General features: G+C 44.9%; 2 protein-coding genes across 7 annotated transcripts in view; both read left to right on the forward strand.

Moving 5' to 3' along the window:
• The window catches only part of LOC114020077 (zinc finger protein 239), a 479276-nt gene that overhangs the window by 403669 nt on the left and 54583 nt on the right, over window positions 1-21024 (forward strand). The window lies entirely within an intron of this gene.
• The window catches only part of LOC102945825 (zinc finger protein 436), a 1196575-nt gene that overhangs the window by 194049 nt on the left and 981502 nt on the right, over window positions 1-21024 (forward strand). The gene's annotated exons all lie outside the window — the stretch shown is intronic.

Here is a 21024-nt window from a genome sequence, read left to right on the forward strand (position 1 = left end):
TTATGCCCTTCCTGCATGACTGTGAACCACTGATATCAACTGTCTGGGAACTGTTTTCTAACCGATTTTGCACCCACTTTATTGTAGCTCCATCTAGGTTGCATTTCCCTAGTTTGTTTATGAGAAGGTCATGCAAGACAGTATCAAAAACTTTACTAAAGTCAAGATATACAACGTCGACCACTTCCCACCTATCCACAAGGCTTGTTACCCTGTCAAAGAAAGCTATTAGGTTGGCTTGATGCAATTTGTTCTTGACAAATCCATGCTGTCTGTTACTTATCACCTTATTTTCTTCTAGATGTTTGCAAACTGGTTGCTTAATTATTTGCTCCATTATCTTTCTGGGTGCACAAATTAAGATGACTGATCCGTAATTCCCTGGGTTGTCCTTATTTCCCTTTTTATAGATGGGCACTATAATTGCCCTTTTCCAGTCTTCTGGAACGTCTCCCAGCTTCCATGACTTTTCAAAGATAATTGCTAATGGCTCAGATATCTCCTCAATCAGCTCCTTGAGTATTCTAGGATGCATTTCATCAGGCCCTGGTGACTTGAAGACATCTAATTTGTCTAAGTAATTTTTAACTTGTTCTTTTCCTATTTTTGCCTCTAATCCTACCTCATTTTCATTGGCATTCACTCTGTTAGACGTCCAATCGCCACCAACCTTCTTGGTGAAAACTGAAGCAAAGAAGTAATTAAGCACTGAGTAATGGGCCTACTCTGTCCTTGGTCTTCCTCTTGCTTCTAATGTATTTGTGGAATGGTTTCTTGTTACCCTTTATGTCTCTAGCTAGTTCAATCTCATTTTGTGCCTTGGCCTTTCTAATTTTGTCCCTGCATACTTGTGTTATTTGTTTATGTTCATCCTTTGTAATTTGACCTAGTTTCCACTTTTTGTAGGACTCTCTTTAAATTTTTAGATCATTGAAGATCTCCTGGTTAAGCCAGGGTGGTCTCTTGCCATACTTCCTATCTTTCCTATGCAGTGGGATAGTTTGGTCTTGCACCCTTAATAATGTCTCTTTGAAAAACTGCCAACTGTCTTCAGTTGCTTTTCCCCTTAGACTTGCTTCCCATGGGATCTTACCTACCAACTCCCTGAGTTTGCTAAAGTCTGCCTTCTTGAAATCCATTGTCTTTATTGTGCTGGTCTCCCTCCTACTATTCCTTAGAATCATGAATTCAATCATTTCATGATCACTTCCACCCAAGCTGCCTTCCACTTTCAAATTCTCAACAAGTTCCTCCCTATTTGTCAAAATCAAATCGAGAACAGCCTCTCTCCTAGTAGCTTTCTCCACCTTCTGAAATAAAAAATGGTCTCCAATACATTCCAAGAACTTGTTGGATAATCTGTACCCTGCTGTGTTATTTTCCCAACAGATGTCTGGGTAGTTGAAGTCCCCCATCACCACCAAGAATATAAGGTGGTTGTTGTTAGGATATAGATATTCAGGCCTGTTTGTAAAGGCCTGTACTCTAAGAATTTAGGTGTATTCTTATCACTTGGCTAGTTAGAGGTAAGAATAAAAGAAAGAATCAAAATCACTGTCTGCCAGTGTAAGGTCCTTCTCTTACTGTGACAGTCTGAGGCCCTGTTCTTAGGTTAAGGCCTTTGGCTAAGCAACAGAGGCAGCCATAAGCTGGGAAGTGAACGGTCACATCCTCACATTCCAAACTAGTCACATTGAAAGAAGGTGCTATTGGGCTGTTAGGAATACAGTCCTGTCCTGATAATGCCGATCGAAAGGGAAGTGCCTAGAAGATGTAAAAGGAAATTTAGTTTGATAGCATCCTGTCTGGCAAGAACTTGCTTATCAATAGCTGGGATGTGAAATCCTCACTTCTGTATTGTTTTGTCATTATAGTTCCCACTTTGCCATTGTTTGTCTGTATAATCTCTGTCTGGTTCTGTGATTGTTCCTGTCTGCTGTATAATTAATTTTGCTGGGTGTAAACTAATTAAGGTGGTGGGATATAATTGGTTACATAATCATGTTACAATATGTTAGGATTGGTTAGTTAAATTTCAGGAAAATGACTGGTTAAGGTATAGCTAAGCAGAACTCAAGTTTTACTATATAGTCTGCAGTCAATCAGGAAGGGAGTGGGTGGGTGTGTGTGGGGAAAATGGGAACAGGGGATGGGGGTGGGGAAATTGGAATCATGTTTTGCTAAAGGGGGAAATGGGAACAGGGACACAGGTGTAAGGCTCTGTGGTGTCAGAGCTGGGAAGGGGGACACTAAGGAAGGAAACTGGAATCATACTTGCTGGAAGTTCACCCCAGTAAACATTGAATTGTTTGCACCTTTGGACTTCAGGTATTGTTGCTCTCTGTTCATGCGAGAAGGACCAGGGAAGTAAGTGGGTGAAGGAATAAGTCCCCTAACAGTTATTTGCTGACTTGGCCTAATTTGCTAAAACTTGACAGTGGTGTGGGATGGAAGCATAAAGTCTTTGGCTTCCAAATGACCCTGCCTGGTGTACATATGTATCAATTACCTCTTAATAGAGGATTGTAACAAATAGAGTGAGATCATTTAAACATCATTTATTTTGCAGCTTCTTTTACTGTGCTAACAATGTAGCATCCTGACATTGATACTTGTGCCCAAGTGACCTGTGGGCTGGAATCATTGTAGTGGGATGCGGGACATGTGGAGGATAATTTAAACTCTTAATTTCCTTAGGGTTTTCCTTCAATATACTTCTAGGCTGGTGTGATCTCTGACCATTACAGTTCACCAACTCAGCAAGCAGCAATGCACTCATCCTGTTGTCTTGACTGAGAGAGGTTCTGATCAAAGGGAGTGTAGATTCCAGCAAGCTCCTGGGGTAATGTCTCATTGGAGATGAAAGGGTGTGTTCAGAAAGAGATTTTTAAGTCTGTAGGGTATAGATGAACCAGAAGGGTTTTTCTCTATGCAAGTATATTTCAGTTGCTGGAGGCTGGATAGAAAGGAGAGAGAAGTATTTTGGATTTTCTCTTTCCCTTAGTGAGGGCCATCTATGCTCACCTGAAATTTTTCCTGGCAGAAGCAGTTCCTATCTGTTTATTACAGAGTCAAAATATGGCTGCCATCACACAGAGGTATTAGTGGAGGTGAGAAGAGGGCCCAAAAGTCCTTTTCCCTCCCCCAAACACTCCCATGCATGTGGAAGCCATAATGTTGCTGCTGCTTAAATACCCTGATGGCAAACAGGTGGGGGCAGAAGGCACTGCCAGCTGTCCTGAGCACCCCAGAGGAGCCATGCACTGTGTGGAGAGTATGCTGCTACACCTATTCTGTATTGGTGAGGGCAACCCTCACATCCCAGTGCTCCTGGTGGCCACAGAGCTTCCCTTGGCTTCCACCAGCACAACCACCACTCCTACCACCATTGCTTGAAGATGTACAGCCTTCTCCTCCTCTACCCCATTGCTCAAGCTTTAGAGCCATAACTGAGCCTGCAGTTGGTAAAGTGCTCATGATCTCTATAAAATATGACATAGGTTGATTATAACTGTTGCTAGTGAGAATCTCAAACTCAGACAAATGTTAGGGGGGAGGCAAAGAGTTCTAGTGAAAAACTGACCTGGTATTTTCGGTGAGGTGAATAGCTCTTTAGAGGTTCACGCTTCTCCCATGAACAAACACATGAGTCAGAGAAGCAGCCTAGCAAAAAACCCCAAACCTACCCTGCTATTTACATTGGGAGCATAATTGATGATAATTGTTTGTTTATTTCTTTTTGTTCTGTTTTTTAAAATGGAAATTAGATTCTGATAGTGTGGTTGTGGAACCCACATCACAGTGCTCAGTATGCTTACTACTTACGGGCTTATTGAGAATATGAAATAAGAGAAATCCAAAGTATAACTCCAACCGGTTCCCTTGCATACAGGTCAGTTGGCCCTTTGAATTGTGGGAATGGATTTAATAGGGCCATTACTGGCAACAAAGGAGGGATACCAGTATATACTGACAGCCACAGACTATTTTACAAGATGGGTTGAAGCATTTCCATTCCAAAATAAGTCAGTAACTGTGGTGGCAAAGAAAATGTATGAAATTATAATGCAATCTGAATGTCCACAGCATATGCTGACAGATCGCAAGTCAGAATTCAATAATGAGGTAAATACTTATTTCTGAGGTTGTTTTTGACTATGTCTTCAACCATACTTTCAGATCACAGATAGTTGATAGTGAACATAGGCTTAATTGCCCTCATGAGTTTTTCTTTATGGACATTTTTGCTGACAAGTTTCTATCACCTCCCACTCAACTTTGGCAAACAGTGCTGTTGGTCACCCCATCAGGGTTGCTATAATATTTTATTCTTTAATCTCTTTTTACCCGCCAAACCTGTCCAAAGGAAAATTTATGGCATAACTTGTTTTCTTTCAGTGTAACCTGGAGATTTGCAAAACATTGGGAATACAATGTAGCTTCTCCAGCCCGTACCACCCAATTGAAATGATCTGGACCATTGTTTTTTTTTATTTCATTTTTTCATCCTTTTGAAAGCAAGCTCATAGGCAGAAAAGCTACCAGTGTGCTTTATACAGACTTCCACTTTTGTCACTGTTACATATATTGAGCAACAAGGTATCACCACAAAAAATTTATACTCAGAACCGTGGCGCTCACATGTCACATCATTGCTCTCTGATTTAATTTTTGAGACATTTTCTTGAGCCTTTTCTCTCACTGTTAAAACTTAACTTGTGTTGTCTTGTCTTCATTGTGTTGTCACTTCAGAACAGATCAATCACCCTTCTTACTGCAAGGTGATAAAAAAATCAAAGTTTTTCAGCAGTGAGGAGAAGGCCTATGTCTGCATAATGTGGACATAACATATACTGTACACACCTGGATTCTTCAGTGCAGTGGTTGATAATGTCAGAGCCTTCTCCTTCTCAGTATCCTGAGCTGAAGCATTTGTCTTCCCAACATTCAGGTTGCTTCCAGCATAGGTGGGTGAAGATTTTGAGGCAAATGCATGTTGCCTTTATTTTATAGCTTGAGTCCATGTGCCTGGAAAATCCTTGTCCAGACAGGTGATGATGGGCTTTGCAGAGTGAAATTGTTCAGAAATACCCCTGCTATGGTGCGTCACCGAATTGGAAATCCACTGATTACATCTCCCATTGACGAGTAATGGCTGGTGATGATCATTCAGTGCCCACCTGGCTGTACATTCCCTCTTCTGTTGTTACTGGAGAGCAACTCCCATACTTACAACATATTTCAGTAACAACCATACAGCAAAATTTAATTATTTGATAGATACTAACAATATACATACTCTGACAGAACAATGGGTTTCAGCAGATCCTGACCTTTCATATGATATGTGACTTGGCATTCTTTGTATGAAATATATCATAATTATACGACAGGGGTGAATGGGAAGGAGAGGGTACTTCTTTAAGGTCGAGTGCCACAATAGGGTTGGGATACTTCTGAGTAAGAGGTAGCAATCTGTTCAAAGTTTCCATGGTGAAATCCGTATTCTTTCTCCACTGTCAGTGCAGCTGTCATTTTGGCAAGTTTGGCACACAGACCAAGGAATGTGGCCTTGTGCAGCCAATGCTCATCATCCCAAACCTGTGAATGCCACCACCAAGTTTGAATTGGTTGTCGCTATGTCCCACAGCAATTTGTTCTTCATAGAATCATGATGTCCCCCGCTTCTATGCTTGCAACTCTGCAAATACTACAGGATCGTGTACCTTGGGCTTGCAACGCTCATGACAATAATGCAGAGCCATGCAGGCTCCTTGCTTCTGTGTGAGATGGCAGACAGTGAGGAGGGCCAGGCAGGTTTGTGGGTTAGAAAAAAGGGTCTAAGCAAATGTATGTATAAGTTTTCATATGGATTACATATAAAATTAGGGGATGGCTAACAAAGCATTATGAGAAGTTGATCCCATGATCACAGTCACCCCTGTGCAACCTGTTTGGTAGCCAACTTACAATGCCAAACCAAAGCTTTCCAAAATACAGTGCGGTGGACAGTGATGAGTTGCGCAGTGAGATAGCTATTCATGGTGCACCTCACTCTGACTCTATACAAGTGCTTCTGGTGAGTACCCTCATTGCCGAGACAAGGAGTCCAGTAGGCATGCACACAAGTGACATAGTAACCATAGCAAGCCTATGCTGACATAACTTGAGTTAACATATGCTTGTAGTGTAGTTATGGCATTAGGTATATGAACTGTTTGGGAGAGGTAACAGGAAAAGTATGAGGGTAGACTAAGATTCATTCAGGTGTTTAGGCTCTAGCTTTTGTGGAACTGTCCTTACTACACCCTAAAGGCTCAGGAACAAAGAGGCACGTAAGAACAAAATATCATGTATTTATTAAAATTTTTTGACTTTAGGGTGTATAACTCATGATTTTAGAATTCCTGTGGTTGTTAAGGTGTCTCGGGGTTGTAGATGTGTCTTCATTATGTTTTGAAGGCCAAAACTATCAATGGTTTCAACAAAGAATTAGATCAATCCCTCAGGACAGGTGCATCAGCTATTAGCCAAGATAATCAGGGATACAGCCCATGCTCTGGATGTCCCTAAACTGTCCTCTGACTGCCAGATGCTGGGAGTGGACAATGGGATGGTTCACTCAGTGATTGCCTATTCTGTTCATTCCCTTAGAAGCACCTGGCACTGGCTGCTGTCAGAAGACAGGATACTGGACTAGATGGACTACATCCATTACAGCAGTTCTAATGTTCAGCAAAATGTTCAGATTTTTGCCTTTGAGAAAGATGTTTAGGAGATAGTATACTCTCTTTATTGAATATCTGAGAATCAAGCTCTACACAATGACATGCAGAAAAACACTAAGGGCTGGATTGAGAGGCAAAATAACAGTTGCAAAATGCAATCACCACTGGTGAATTGAATGAAAACAAAGTTTTGAGACCAGGCCAGACATTCAGTCAGACTGGAAGTCAGATGATCCACAGAATAAACTGCTCTAAAAATAGTAAGAAAAAGTTAGAATTAAAAATTCAGGGAATTCAGGGAATCCCAGCAGCAGATGAGACAAACTGGTGAACTGCTATAAGATTCTATGCCATCAGATCCACTGGGGATTCTGTGTTTGTTTGTTTTTTCTGAGGGGGTGTATATAAAATGCTTCACTGAATTAAGTCTCCTGCAGCACATCAGTAGGTTACATCAGACAAAGGGGAGCTGCAGTGACTAGGCATTTGGATGCCTGTGCCTTTAAGAACCCAGCCCTGAAAAGCCCATGCTGAGAGGTGCTGTCTGTGAGAGGGGAAATAAAAAAGCCCCTCCGCTTCCTCCACCCCATTTTTGCAGACACGGGTGTCTCAGTTCACCGGGGTAACTGTTACTCCCTCTGCCCCTGCCTGTGCTGGGGTTTGGCCCTCTGTCACACCTCACCCCGGGCTTAACCCTGGTTCTTCCCCCCCCCGCACATCCCTGATTTTGCCTTTCAGCCCCTTCCTAACCTTGCCTGCACCTGCTTGATGTCCCTGACCAGTCAATTTCCACCCCCTGCTCAGACACTGGCCACCCCACTCCTCCCATTCAGCAGCATCTTACAAGTAATATGGGCAGGGTGAAGGGCAGTGGCTTCAGCAGATGTTACTGAGCATGCTCAATGCACCATAAGTAGCACATTCCTACAGGGAGCCGTTTCCTACAGTACACCAGGCCCACAAAAGGTTAACCCGGCCCTGTTTGGGGTGCCGGCTCTGGGATGGAGTTTGGGTGCAGGAGGGGTGCAGGCTATGGGGAGTTTGGATGCGGGCTCTCAGCTGGGGTAGGGGGTTGGGGTGCAGGAGGGGATGCAGATGTGTGGGCTCTGGGAAGGAGTTTAGAACCTCAGCACATTATATAAGAGAAAGGAGCTGCAGTGACTTCATATAGACATAGAAACTGAGAGATGACTCTTTTAAATACTCAAAACGTGTGAGGCAGAGTTTGAGAGAGGGACTGTCTGTACAATATTTCACAGCATTAAGTCTCCTGGCTGGAGTAGTAACGTAGCCCTGCAGCACTTGGATAAGATAGAGATGAGCTGCGGTGTCTAAGCATTGACAGTCTAGGAATTGGGAGGCCTGTGCCCTTATGTGAGGGAACTGTTGCCCCCTTACTAACATTCAGTGGGGGAATTTTAGTTGCTAGCTCCCAGTACTAAAAGGGGAAGGGTCTATGGGAAACCAGGACCCTGAGACTGATAATCCCCAGGAACAATGGGGAGAGGCCAATGCTCCAGGTCAGCCTGAATGACAGGGTGCGCAGGCTAATCAGAGAGTCAGGAGGCTAGGGAGGTCCAGTTCTCCGTGTGAGCTGGATTTGCCTGGGTCAGACAGAGTGGGGCTGAGCTAAGGAGAAAGCAGGGGCCTGAGCTGAGCTGGGGAGCAGAGCTGTGCCAGATCCAGAGGGACCAGAAAAGCAGCCCAGAGAGAGCAGACCCTGTCCTGGGAGCAGAGCTGCAGCCCCAAAGCCAGAGGCACAGCCCAGAGAGAGCAGACTTGCCCTGGGAGGAGAGCTGCAGCAACCAGAGCCAGAGGGGCCAGAAAAGCAGCCCAGGAATCAGGTCAGTGCTGGGAGCAGAGTCACAGAAGCAGCCTGCAGAGCAGACCTGTCCCGGGAGCAGAGCTGCAGCAACCAGAGGCAGAGGGGCCGAAGAAGCAGCCCAGGGAGCTGGAGGCAGAGCAGCAGCAGTGCAGAGACAGAGTGGTGCAGCTGGGGCTGGAGCTGGGTGCGGTGAGCAGCTGGGGAGAGCGAGGGGGACCCTGGGCAGCAGGCCCAGCACAGGGAGACGCCTCAGCCAAGGGGCTCTGCAGGCCAGGCTTGGATCATAACCCCGACAGGGCGGGGTCGACACTGGACAGAAGGGTCCTACCGCTTAGAGCCTGAGAGCGTGTGGCCACCACCAGAGCAAGTGTCCAACCCACAGCATCCCTGCAGCACAGCCAGGGCCTGAGAAGAAGGCCTGGGACTTACAAGGAACAGACTGTGAACTGCCCTGACATTCCAGAGATGCTGTTTGTGATGTTCCCTGCCACAGAGTGGGATGATGTGTTTTCCTTTAACCTTTCCCATTTTTCCTTATTCTTTTTAAAATTAATTGTTGATTAAATAACTTGCATTTGCTTTAACTTGTATGTAATGGTCAGTGGGTCAGAGAAGTGCCCAGTGCAGAGAGAGTACCCCGGAGTGGGGACACCCTAGCCCCTGTCCTAGGTGACCACAGCAGTGTTGGGGGTCGAGGCCCCCAGGAATCCTGGGCCCAGCCTTGTTGGGGTTAGGAGGACTCTGCCAGACAGGAGAGTGGAAGGGGAGTCCTCAAGGGCAGGGAGGCCACTGGGTAGAGGAAGTGGGAGCGAGGACTCAGATCCTTTTGCTAGCCCACTTCACCGGGGTAGTGCAGAAGCCAGGAAAGTTCCCCACAATAGCGGGACTATTCCCCCGCTTACACTTAAGAACCCGGCCCCAGGAACCTGCCCTCTGCTCCGGGGCTGACATGCAGCATCCTGTAAAGAGTACTAAAAATGCCTCTGCACCCCTATATTTGCAAGCAGAGCACACGGCTCAATCCCGTGGGGTAACTATTACCCCCTCTCCCCCTCCCTAAACGGGGGTTTTGCCCCCGCACAGGGTCTGGCAGCGTCTCCCCCCCGGGCTTAACCCCAGCTATCATCCGCCACCCCCGATTTTTCCCCTCCAAAGCCCCTCTTCTGCCGCTACCTACAGTAGCTTGATCCCCCCCCTACCCAGTAAATTTCTGCCCCCTGCTCAGACCCTGACACCCTGCTGCTGCAATTTGCCCCCCTTAATCCTTTTAAATCCCTCCAAAGAGGAGGCAGCAAATCGTAAGGAGAAGTGAGGGCAGGGAGAGGGCAGTGGCAACAGCGAATGTTATTGCGCATGCTCAGTTCAGGTGAGCCTGCTCAGTGCACCCACAGTAGGGAATTGGGAGAGGGAGCTTTTTGCGTCGGGTGTAGCATCACAAAAAGAAACCCTCCTCTTTTGCGGCTAGTTGCAGTTTCTGCCAGGCAAACGTGACTTTCTTAGCTACTTCTCAGGACTTGCTACCACCTGGTCCAGAGGTTGCAAATTAGGAGGGATGGGGTTTTGTGGTCGAAAACACTCACAATTTCCTTCCTCCTTGCTAATGTGCACAGTTGATGTATTTGATGACTGAGGTGTGCTGTTTCATTTTGCGTGTGAGTACGTGAACAGGGAGATGAGACTGGGGGGTACGGAGCACGGACGTGAGCCCAACGTGATAGCGGAGTGGCCTGTTTGATTTTTCTCACTGGCTTTCTCATTGCTTATTTGCAATGACTTTGCTGCCTATGAACCTGCTTGTATTATTTGTATTATACACATGGACACAAATACAGAGAATTATTTTTTCAAATTAAAAAAACATTATTATAATCTGGTATATAAATAAAAAGAGTTTTCTTTTTGTTCCAAGATGTTTTGAACAACAAGCCTTTAAACATAATGTTATTTTTGGTAAAATAGTGAACTATGCACATTTCTTGCACTTGTATTCTTTCTTCTCATTGGTCAGGTTTTCTTGATTAGTTCCTTCTGGAATGCAGGGCATATGTGTCCACCTGTTGCAAGAATCACACTGGACCTTTGATAAGTAACAATAGAGAAAATGAAATCACTGAAGTTATAATGACAGGTTTCAGAGTAGCAGCCGTGTTAGTCTGTATTCACAAATAGAAAAGGAGTACTTGTGGCACCTCAGAGACTAACCAATTTATTTGAGCATAAGCTTTTGTGAGTCTCTAAGGTGCCACAAGTACTCCTTTTCTTTTTGTGAAGTTATAATGTTACACATAGTTTCCATTCTCTCATGCTATTCCTTCCATATGTCAGCATTACCTAGACATGCCTACCAGCACGATGAAAATGTTTACTGATGTGGAATTTTTACAGGAATCCTGATCCTTAGGCAGTTTATGGCATTTATTTCTGATACAATTCTATGTTTCTTACCATCGTACAATCCTCACTTTCCTTTCCACAGTTGACAAGGTTGCAGTATATGCAGTAGTCCTCCATGCTTTCTGAAAAATCAATATAGCACAATGAAATGCTCATTATGTTACGACCAACACTCAAAATGCAAATCTTGATTTATTAATTACTGTGAATATTTTAATCCAGCCACTGGTTTGAACATATTTTCTTCCTTTTTCGTGAGTCATATTTTCTCAAATTTTTACTTTACTGCAGCTGTATATAAAATTAGCAATTTCATTTAACTCGTCTAGCAATAGCAACCATTTACCCCATTCAAATTTTGGGGTACTTAAAGATATTATTGATGCATAGTCACCATTACAGAACCAAACCTGTGCAATATCCCACTTTAGGGGTATTAAGATAACTATCTGCTACATGACAAATTGCACTCTTCCTGTTATCTTCACATGTGCCTAATGAGTCCATAGTACATGGAAGAAAGTTATTACCTGACTCCTTCATTAGAACAATTGCAATTTGTCTTCTAAACACAGTATTAGCCTCTTGTGTTGTTTCTACCATACTGATGTCTTTCTGCTGCAAATACATTTCTGCAAACTAACAACACTTCTATTTAGAAAAATCATAATTAACATAGGTGAAAGTGGGCCGGTACAGCATACCGGTAAGAACCGGCCATCGGTACCGGCCTGTACACGGCTGACGTTACAGTGCTTTATGCTTTAAAGTCACTGCCCCCTTTAGCGCCCCACCCCCCGACACACACACATTAGCAGCCCTGCCATAGGGTCCGGCAGCACTGCTGCATGCTACTGGCAGGGCCGCCGACAGTATGGGAGCAAAAGGGGCAGCTGCCCTGGGTTCTGGCAATTTACAAGGGCCTGGGGCTCCTGGCCCCCCAGCCCTGCACCTTCCGCCCGAGATCCCACCCCTTCTGGGAGCCATGAGCCCACCCCAAACACCTTGGCAAGGATGCTGGTGCAGAAACCCTGGTAATCTCTGGCATTTACTTTCACCCCAGATAATTACATGTAAGCAGTGTCAGGATGAGCTCCACCCTGACATCTGGTGGTGAGGTGTGGCAAGTTGTGGAAAAGAACTTCAGGGGCTGATCTCATTTGCATAGGCACACCCACCCCGCCTAGAATGAGGCCATAGCTGCCCAAATGGTCACTTTGGCTGCTGTGGGATCCCCAGTGTCTCTGTTATTGGGGCAGGAAGAATAACTTGTTATTACCCTGATTATGGGAACTGTGCTTGGAACTGTACTTGGCCTTTTGTTATGATGGAGGGACTCACCATCAACTAAGTAGCACTCGCTAGGCAAGGGTCATGGGTTCCAAAACTCTGTGAATTGAGAGAGGCTGGGGACAAGTATTAATACTTGGTGGCATGGGCCCTGGGTAAGGGCCTTACATGCTAATTGCACTTCCTCCTCTCTCCACTGTAGAATATCAGAGTTAATTTTGATTCCATTAGGAGTCTAGTTACAGGCTGCTGAGCTCACTTTGGGTTAATGGTGCACCAGCACTGAGGTTCCCCTACTACAAGCTGAATTCACCAAAGAGCTGAACTGACTAAGAGCTGAAATCACTGAGTGTTGTGTTCAGTAGTGGGGGAGCCTGAAGCTATATTGTGGAGCAGTTTGTGGGACGGCTGGAGTGCCTTGTGGACAGGCTGGTGGAGCCGTTCGTGGGACGGCGGGAGCTGCTTGTGGGACGTGGAGCAGAGCAGTTCATGGACTGGCTGGTGGAGCAGTTTGTGGGATGGCGGGATCTGCTTGTGAGCAGCAGAGCAGAGCGAAGCAGTTCGTGGGGTGGCTGGTGGAGCGGAGCGAAGGCCTATGGAGCTGTGGGGTGGTCAGCTTCAGATCACATAAGGTGCCCCTTATCTCTCTTCCCCCCCCCCCCATCTCCACCCAGGTTGGGAGGTAAAGCTCTGCAGATAAACTTTCAAACTCTGGGGCTGACCAGGGAAAGAGACTTTTGGGTCATTGGACTTTGGGTGATTTGGGGTTGCTGGACTCAAGAACCAAAGGGAAAGGACACGCCCCAATTTGCTTGGGGTGGGTTTTTGCTCATGGGTTGGGTTACGAATCCTGTTGGTGGTGTTTCCCCAACATAATGCCACATTGTTTCTCTCTGTTATTAAAAGACTTTTGCTACACTCAGACTATGTGCTTGCGAGAGGGGAAGTATTGCCTCTTGGAGGTGCCCAGCGGGGTGGTATATATTTGTCCCAGGTCACTGGGTGGGGGCTCGAGCCGGTTTGCATTGTGTTATTGGAATGAATCCCCTAGATATTGAACCCGGCCCTTGTTGCTGCAAACTCTGATGGGCAGAAGGGTTATATACACATAAATAACAAATGATAATGGCAATTTGGTATTCAATACTTTTAAGATGAGAGGTCCACAGTTGTGGCCATCACTGTGTCCGGTATGCTTAACAATTTTACTCTTCCAATCAGATGAGGTTTGCTAGTTAATCGTTTTATGAATTATCTGAAATTTTTAGAGAGAACATTAGCGGACTGCATAAATGAGCTTTTCTTTCTTTTTTTTCCCTCTGGTTTCTGGACATAGATACAAATCCATTCTAGCTGCATTTAATTAATGATTGCAATGGCTTATTGCTCATATATATATACACACTTTCTTTCATATTATTGTCTCACTCTTACACAATGTATCACCTGATTTGCTGTGCCCCATGTTGATGATAACGCTTTCTGACTCATGCAACATGCTACTGTTTTGTGTCCACATTCCATGAAGTTGTTACCCAGACTCAAACCACACAAATTCACGCGAAGTCCATTAGTAAGCATATTCAGTACAAGTACATGCTGTTTCAATTTTTATTTGTAGGTAGATATTAGTCTCACTACTGTTACATTACATTCCCTGGAAAAAAAATTCACAGGAACAGTTCATGTCCACTGTAAAAGTCAGTATCTAATAAATCACCTCCAATTCCTCAGGCATGTTCTTTCATATCTCATCTCGTCACACAAGGGGTCAATTATTAACAATTCCTTTTTTTTAAATCAAGGCTATCTGTAAGTGTAAATATATGTACAAATTATATTGGTAATGTGATGATTTCTACAATTTTATAATGATTTCTCAAATATCATTCCATTAACATATTCTCACTTGTAATGTCTCACTAACACACAAGAGAAAAGCATACTGTGAATTCATTGATCAATTCGTTACAGACTGTATTCTTCCAAGTTATAGTAACAACATACCCACACAGCCCCAGGACCAGAGAAGTTCTGACCCTGTGTCATGGCCCCAGGGCTGTACCAGGGAGTGAGATCTCCTCTAGTCCCAGGGCCGTGGCAGGGGTTTGAGTGGTGCGCTTCTTTAGGGGACCAGGAGCGGGGTGCTGTGGATTCTCCTGCCCCACCCGGCACTTATGCGGCTTCTGCCAATGCTGGCGCTGGGAGCAACATGGGAGGGCTTCCCTCATCCCACCCACCAGGCGGAAGCCAGCCCCCACCCCCCGTTGACCGTGGCCCCTTGGCCTGAGGCCTGTAGTCACAGTGGCTAATCTGCCACCGAGGGAGACATGATGATGAAATCAAGTGTTGCACATAAGCTATGACCAGTTATTTGCTAAGACATTTATTAATTATAAGGCATATGCATATCAAAGACATCTAGATACAGTATGATTCGTATTGACTTGAGTACAAGGTGGGAATTTCAGTGTATGGTTAGAACTAGCTGTTTGTTTTTTAAATTAGAAATGATTGCTCAGTGAATGTACAGTGATTGTTGATAGTGCTTGCAACAGACTAGTGAACATACTTATGAAAGGAAGCAAAGTCATAGTGTTCTTTGGTAAAATTTATACTCCTTTCTCATGCGTTTGTTGCACCACCAGTATAGATAGCAAAGGAGATTTTCTGGAAAATTTGAAAACTAGAGATCCCAATCCCGGTCCCCTTGAAGGTAAGGTTAACACTCCAAATAAATCCCAGTGTTGGGACATCAGGACCATCATTTACTGGCTGAATTTTCCAGTGTAATGTGTCAGTATTATCTGAAAAAAAGCATTCCTTGCCTTCCAAAGAAAAGTTGAGAGCAAATCGACGCAGGTTCAGTCTGCCTGATTTATTCATTCCTTCAGGATATGTGCTACTCCTTAGATATGCCAAAACATTTGCAATTTTTTCCTCAAAAGATTTCCCTGAGAATTGTTTACAACAGAAAACAGTTACTTAAGTGGAAACAGGGAGTATCAATCCATATAAGACTCAAAGTTCAGTCAGAAGGTATGAGATGTACATGCAGACATATAAGCAGGGTAGACTTTGGAGTATTTGTGGCTTGCAAAATATGGCTGTATTCAATCAGTGCAGATTGAATGTTAGAGATAAGGATATCACCTACAAGACTGTAGCCACATATAGACATAGTAACTCAGGACATGAAATGTAACAGTCCAAAATTGTCATTAAAAAAAGAAAACACAAGCAGAGTTGCTTGAAGATAATGGCTTCTGAAAACAAATGAATACACATGGAAACACTCTACTTACCTGCCATTATGTGTGCAGTACAGGTCATTTTTTGCTTGGTGCAACTTTTGGGAGAAAATTGTATTCTGAAATTCTGAAGAATCAGAAATTAAGAAATCCCTATAACATTCACCTATCAGTATCACCTTATTCTCAGCGTTGCCTTTCACCAATCATTGTACTCGCAAAAAGAAAAGGAGTACTTGTGGCACCTTAGAGACTAACCAATTTATTTGAGCATAAGCTTTCGTGAGCTACAGCTCACTTCATCGGATGCATACTGTGGAAAATACAGAAGATGTTTGTTTTTCTACACACAAATCATGAAAAAATGAGTGTTTATCACTACAAAAGGTTTTCTCTCCCCCCCAACCCCACTCTCCTGCTGGTAATAGCTTATCTAAAGTGATCACTCTCCTTACAATGTGTATGATAATCAAGGTGGGCCATTTCCAGCACAAATCCAGGTTTTCTCCCCCCCCCCAAACAAACCCACTCTCCTGTTGGTAATAGCTTATCTAAAGTGATCACTCTCCTTTGTAGTGATAAACACCCATTTTTTCACGATTTGTGTGTATAAAAACAAACATCTTCTGTATTTTCCACAGTATGCATCTGATGAAGTGAGCTGTAGCTCACGAAAGCTTATGCTCAAATAAATTGGTTAGTCTCTAAGGTGCCACAAGTACTCCTTTTCTTTTTGCGAATACAGACTAACACAGCTGTTACTCTGAAACCAATCATTGTACTGTAATTTAAATAATAAATCCTAACATATTGTAACTTGATTATCTAACAAATTAGATCCAACCACCTTAATTGGTTTACACCCAGCAAAATTACTTATACATCACCCCCAAAAAATCAAAGAACCAGACAGAGACCATACAGATAAACAATAGAGAAAGGGAACCATAAAGACCAAACAATAAATAAATCGCCATGATTACAGGCATGCAAATCATTTAAGAAATGCCTATACATTTATTGTAAAGATTCTTGATTATTCATGCAGTTAGCCAGGAAGACCCTTAGTATTTGGGTACTTTTGCCAGATTTTCCCACTACTTGGGGTATGCTCATTTATTGTTGTTACTTGTCTGGGTATTTCCCCCCCGATAATTATAGTAATGTACTGCTTGTGTATAACGCTGTTGTAAAGCACCCCCTTTCCCAGGGGCATTTTCCCTTCTTCATTACCCATCTCTCTAACCTGTTGGTTTTCTCCAGTCTTAAGCGAGAAGCCATAAGGTCTTTTTCACCCATCACTAATGATCCCCACCAACAGCTCTTTCACTACTAACAGTATTGCTGTAAAACCTTTATTTTTAAGGCACAACTCTTAACTCCTTATTGCACAGTTCTACAGGTATTCTAAGCACGATTCTTAACAGAAGGTTACCAAATATTGTACGAGAGAGGGAGAGAGAGAGACCTTGTAAAGGAGCTTGGTCTGAAAAAGGAAAAGAAAGCTTGCTTGGGGCTGTGACTCGGTTTCCCTACGCCACAGCAACTACTCAACAAGCAGCATGTGATTAGGGTCACGTGCTGCCTGCATTTCTCCACCAATTTGTTACCAGGTTTGCCTGTTACTATGGGGTATGCTCATTTATTATGGTTACTCTTCGGGGGGTGGGGGGGGGTGGGTAGTTCTGTAATTCTATCAATGTACTGCTTGTGTGACTTGTGTTTTAATATGGAGCTCTACTCCTCTTTTCTGCAAGTCCCCTCCCAATGGATCTATCCTGCAGGACCTAGGTTCCCCAGGGCTGGATGGGTTCCTCCAGCCCCAGAATAAGATGAACACACACACACTAACAGAGCAAGTCTGAGTGGACTGGGTCAATCAGCACTCTCAAGCTGATACCCTCAAATGTCCGTGTACTCAAGGGGCTGGGTCAAGCAGCACTCTGAAGCTGGTACCCTCATCTGCCCCTGGTCTCAGTAGGTTGGGCCAAGCAGCACTTTCAGCTGCCACCCTTCTGTGCCCCAGGTTCAACACGTCCCTATCCCCACTTTCAAGTCACACTTGTACGGGTAGTAATCCACTTGATGAGCAAACCCCACAGTATTTTTGGGTGTTACAGGGATCTTTAGCTTAGGTAAAAGAAGCGTTGCTGCAGAGTAAATGGGGAAGCTACAAACACAAGAGTAAAGATGAGAGAGAGAGAGAGAGGCAACCAGCTTAACCATAAACATTATTTATTGAATAATAGTGATAAACCAACATACCAGTTAGATTATTAAAGGCTAATATCTAGGTAGAAAAGGAAACAGAGAGAGAGAGGGAGGGATCTCACCCACTCCAGGAAGTTTGAACTTGGCAGGGTTCCCAGGTGATGGTGGTAGCTCAGGGTCTTGAATCAGACAGGATGAAATCCCAGTGGAACTGAGGCAGAGTTTAGTTCTGTGCATCAGAACACTTTTACTGGAATGTAAGTAGGAGATTTTATAGGGAAAAATACAATAATTCAAGGGAGGACACTAGGTTTGTTTATGGGTAAACGGATGACTCAAGGGTTTTCTTTAGGCTAGACAATAGGAGCTGACCACTCCTAGGTATGCCTGATGATCCTTAAGGGAGTTCACAGTGCGATTGGGCTGCTTCAGTATTTTGGATATCCATCAAGAATTGGTCTGATAACTGCTGAGCTGGGTGTGTGCAGGTGTAGGTTCATTAACATCTGGAGCAGAGATCTCTGAGGATGCATTGCTTGCCTGCTTTTCTGGTCCCAGAGTTCAGTGCGGATCTCTGTTCTCCATTCTGTATGCTAATGAGATGTCTCCATGTTCCATCTTTCATGCAGATGAGGCTAGGGGAGTGGCCTCTTTTCTCCATTCCGTATTCTAATGGACATGGCTCTGTTCCATCTTTCATGCAGATGAGGCTAGGGGAGTTGCCTTAATCTTGTCACCCTTGTTATGAGGGGTCTAGGTGTGTCTCATACCGCCATTCACTGCTCTATGCAAGTTTTTTCTCTGTCCTTTCATGAGTCAGATAGGCTGGATACTGTGCCCTGGTTTCCCAAAAAGACAAAGCTGACTAGTATCATCTGTGACTGCAGAGGTGTTAACAGGGCATTGAGCATGAAATGATCTTTAACAATATGTTCTGACTACTTGCATTAAAGAAATCCATTCCACCTTGATTTAGTAGAGAGACCTCTGATTGACCAATAAGAATCTAGTGTTACAGGTCCTCATAGTGCAATTATATTTGCTTCTCCATTGTCAGTGCAGCTTTTATTTTGGTGAGTTTTGCACCCAGATGCAGAAATGTGGACTTGCACATCCAAAAGTTCTGCAGCCACTGGTCCTCAGCCCAAGCCTTCATTGTTGCAGAAGATTTTTGCCCTTGGGAAGGATGTAAGATAACACAATATAATACACTTACTGAATATTTGTGAATCAACTTCTACACACAAGCAATGACTTGTGAACATGGGACACTAAGGGCTGGATTCACAGACAAGATAAATGTGGCAAAAGGCAATCCTCATTGCTGGATCAAATGCAAAGGAATTGTTGAAAACAGGAGAGGAAATCAGTCATACTGGAAGTCACATGACACAACAAAATAAACTTGTGCTATAAAAAGAAAAAAAGGTAGAATTAAAAACTCCAAATTACAAATCAAAGTGCAAAAACCATAGCAAGTGCTATAATAGAAAGACAGATGGAATTGCTAAAATGAATAACTAATTACTTAAATTTTTTTGATGAGCATTAGCTATTAAAATAAACAGCACAATGACATGCATTGATCAATGATAATACAGATAAATGACAAAATATTCAGAGTAATAAGAGTAATAGAAATAACATTTTTAAAGGAGCAAAACTATAATTAAAATGGATTACAAGGAAGCCGATATGACAGATTTGTGAACTGTTATGAGACTTCACGTAGACACATAGTGATGAGACTTTTAAATACTCAAAATGTGTGATGCAGCAGGTTTTTGTATTTTTTGGTGGCATCCAGAAAAGTCCAAGGGAGTTTTGCTGTGGGAGGGGTTTGGGGTCAGTACCGGGTTTACAATGGTGCCATGGCACCAGGCTAGGGTTACCAGACAGCACGTGTGAAAAATCGGGGCAGGGGGTGGAGGGTAATAGGAGCCTATATAAGAAAAAGACCCCAAAATTGGGACTGTCCCTATAAAATAGGGACATCTGGTCACCCTACACCAGGCCCACCCTAGGAAGGGGCCCATTACAGACCCCTCTAACCCAGCAGTGTCCAATAGAAATTTGATGCTAGCCACACTGCTAGCCACACTTGTGGTTTTGAATTTTTCTTATTAGACACATTATAAAAAAGCCACATGCATTAGCCACAATTCAATAGCCTATTAGCCACGCATGGCTAGTGGTGAAGGTATTGGATACCGCTGCTTTAACCCATCCACACAGCCAGGTCTAGCCCCTTGCCTGGGGCAGTCCAGCACACAGGCCTTGCTGTGTGAGCAGCTCTCAGCCAATAGGTTCCACTCACCTGTAGGGGGCTCATCACCCAGCAGTTGGGGTCCACCATGCGGGCTGGGCAGGGCTGCTGGCCACGGGGCCAATGGGTGTGGCTGGGCCAGGTGGGATCTTGGGAGTCACGTCCCAGGGATCTGCCCTGCTCCCCAGCACTGCTCCAGCTCTAAGCTGTCTCTGCTGCCTGCGACCTGTGGGGCCCGACCTGCCTCCAGTGCAGAGTCCGGGCCAGTCTTAGCCAGTCACAGGGGACAGTGCAGGGGGCTCAGCTGGGTCCTGCCAGGCATGTGGGTCCTGAGGGAGCCTGGCCTGGGCAGGATCTGCTCCTGCTCTAGCCTTGGTAAATTGCAACCACTCCAAGGGAACAGAGTTTTCCTGCCCCAGGACCAGCCCTGGCTGCGCTGCCGGCTCAGCCTGGCAGACACAGTCACCTCCCATCAGGGCTGGCTATTGTGGATGGGGGTCAGGGCGTGGGAGAGTAGGTCTCGAAGGGGTGGGGGGGGGTATTAGGCAGTGAGGGTGTGGAGAGATCTGTGTGTGTTGGGGGGGCTGTTCAGTGGGGGAGATCTGTGTGTGTCGGGGCGCTGGGAAGTGTGTGTGTGGGGGGTCTGTGCAGGGCACTGTGCAGTTGTGATGGTGAGGCTGTGGGGGGCACTGGGCAGTGAGTGGATCTGTGGGGGGGCTCTGGGCAGGGAGGTGCAGGGCACTGTGCAGTTGTGACGGTGAGGCTGTGGGGGGCACTGGGCAGTGAGTGGATCTGTGGGGGGATCTGTGGGGGGGGCTCTGGGCAGGGAGGTGCAGGGCACTGTGCAGTTGTGACGGTGAGGCTGTGGGGGGCACTGGGCAGTGAGTGGATCTGTGGGGGGATCTGTGGGGGGGGGGCTCTGGGCAGGGAGGTGCAGGGCACTGTGCAGTTGTGACGGTGAGGCTGTGGGGGGCACTGGGCAGTGAGTGGATCTGTGGGGGGGCTCTGGGCAGGGAGGTGCAGGGCATTGTGCAGTTGTGACGGTGAGGCTGTGGGGGG

Source organism: Chelonia mydas, chromosome 14, assembly GCF_015237465.2.
Source record: "Chelonia mydas isolate rCheMyd1 chromosome 14, rCheMyd1.pri.v2, whole genome shotgun sequence".
Lineage (NCBI taxonomy): Eukaryota > Metazoa > Chordata > Testudines > Cheloniidae > Chelonia > Chelonia mydas.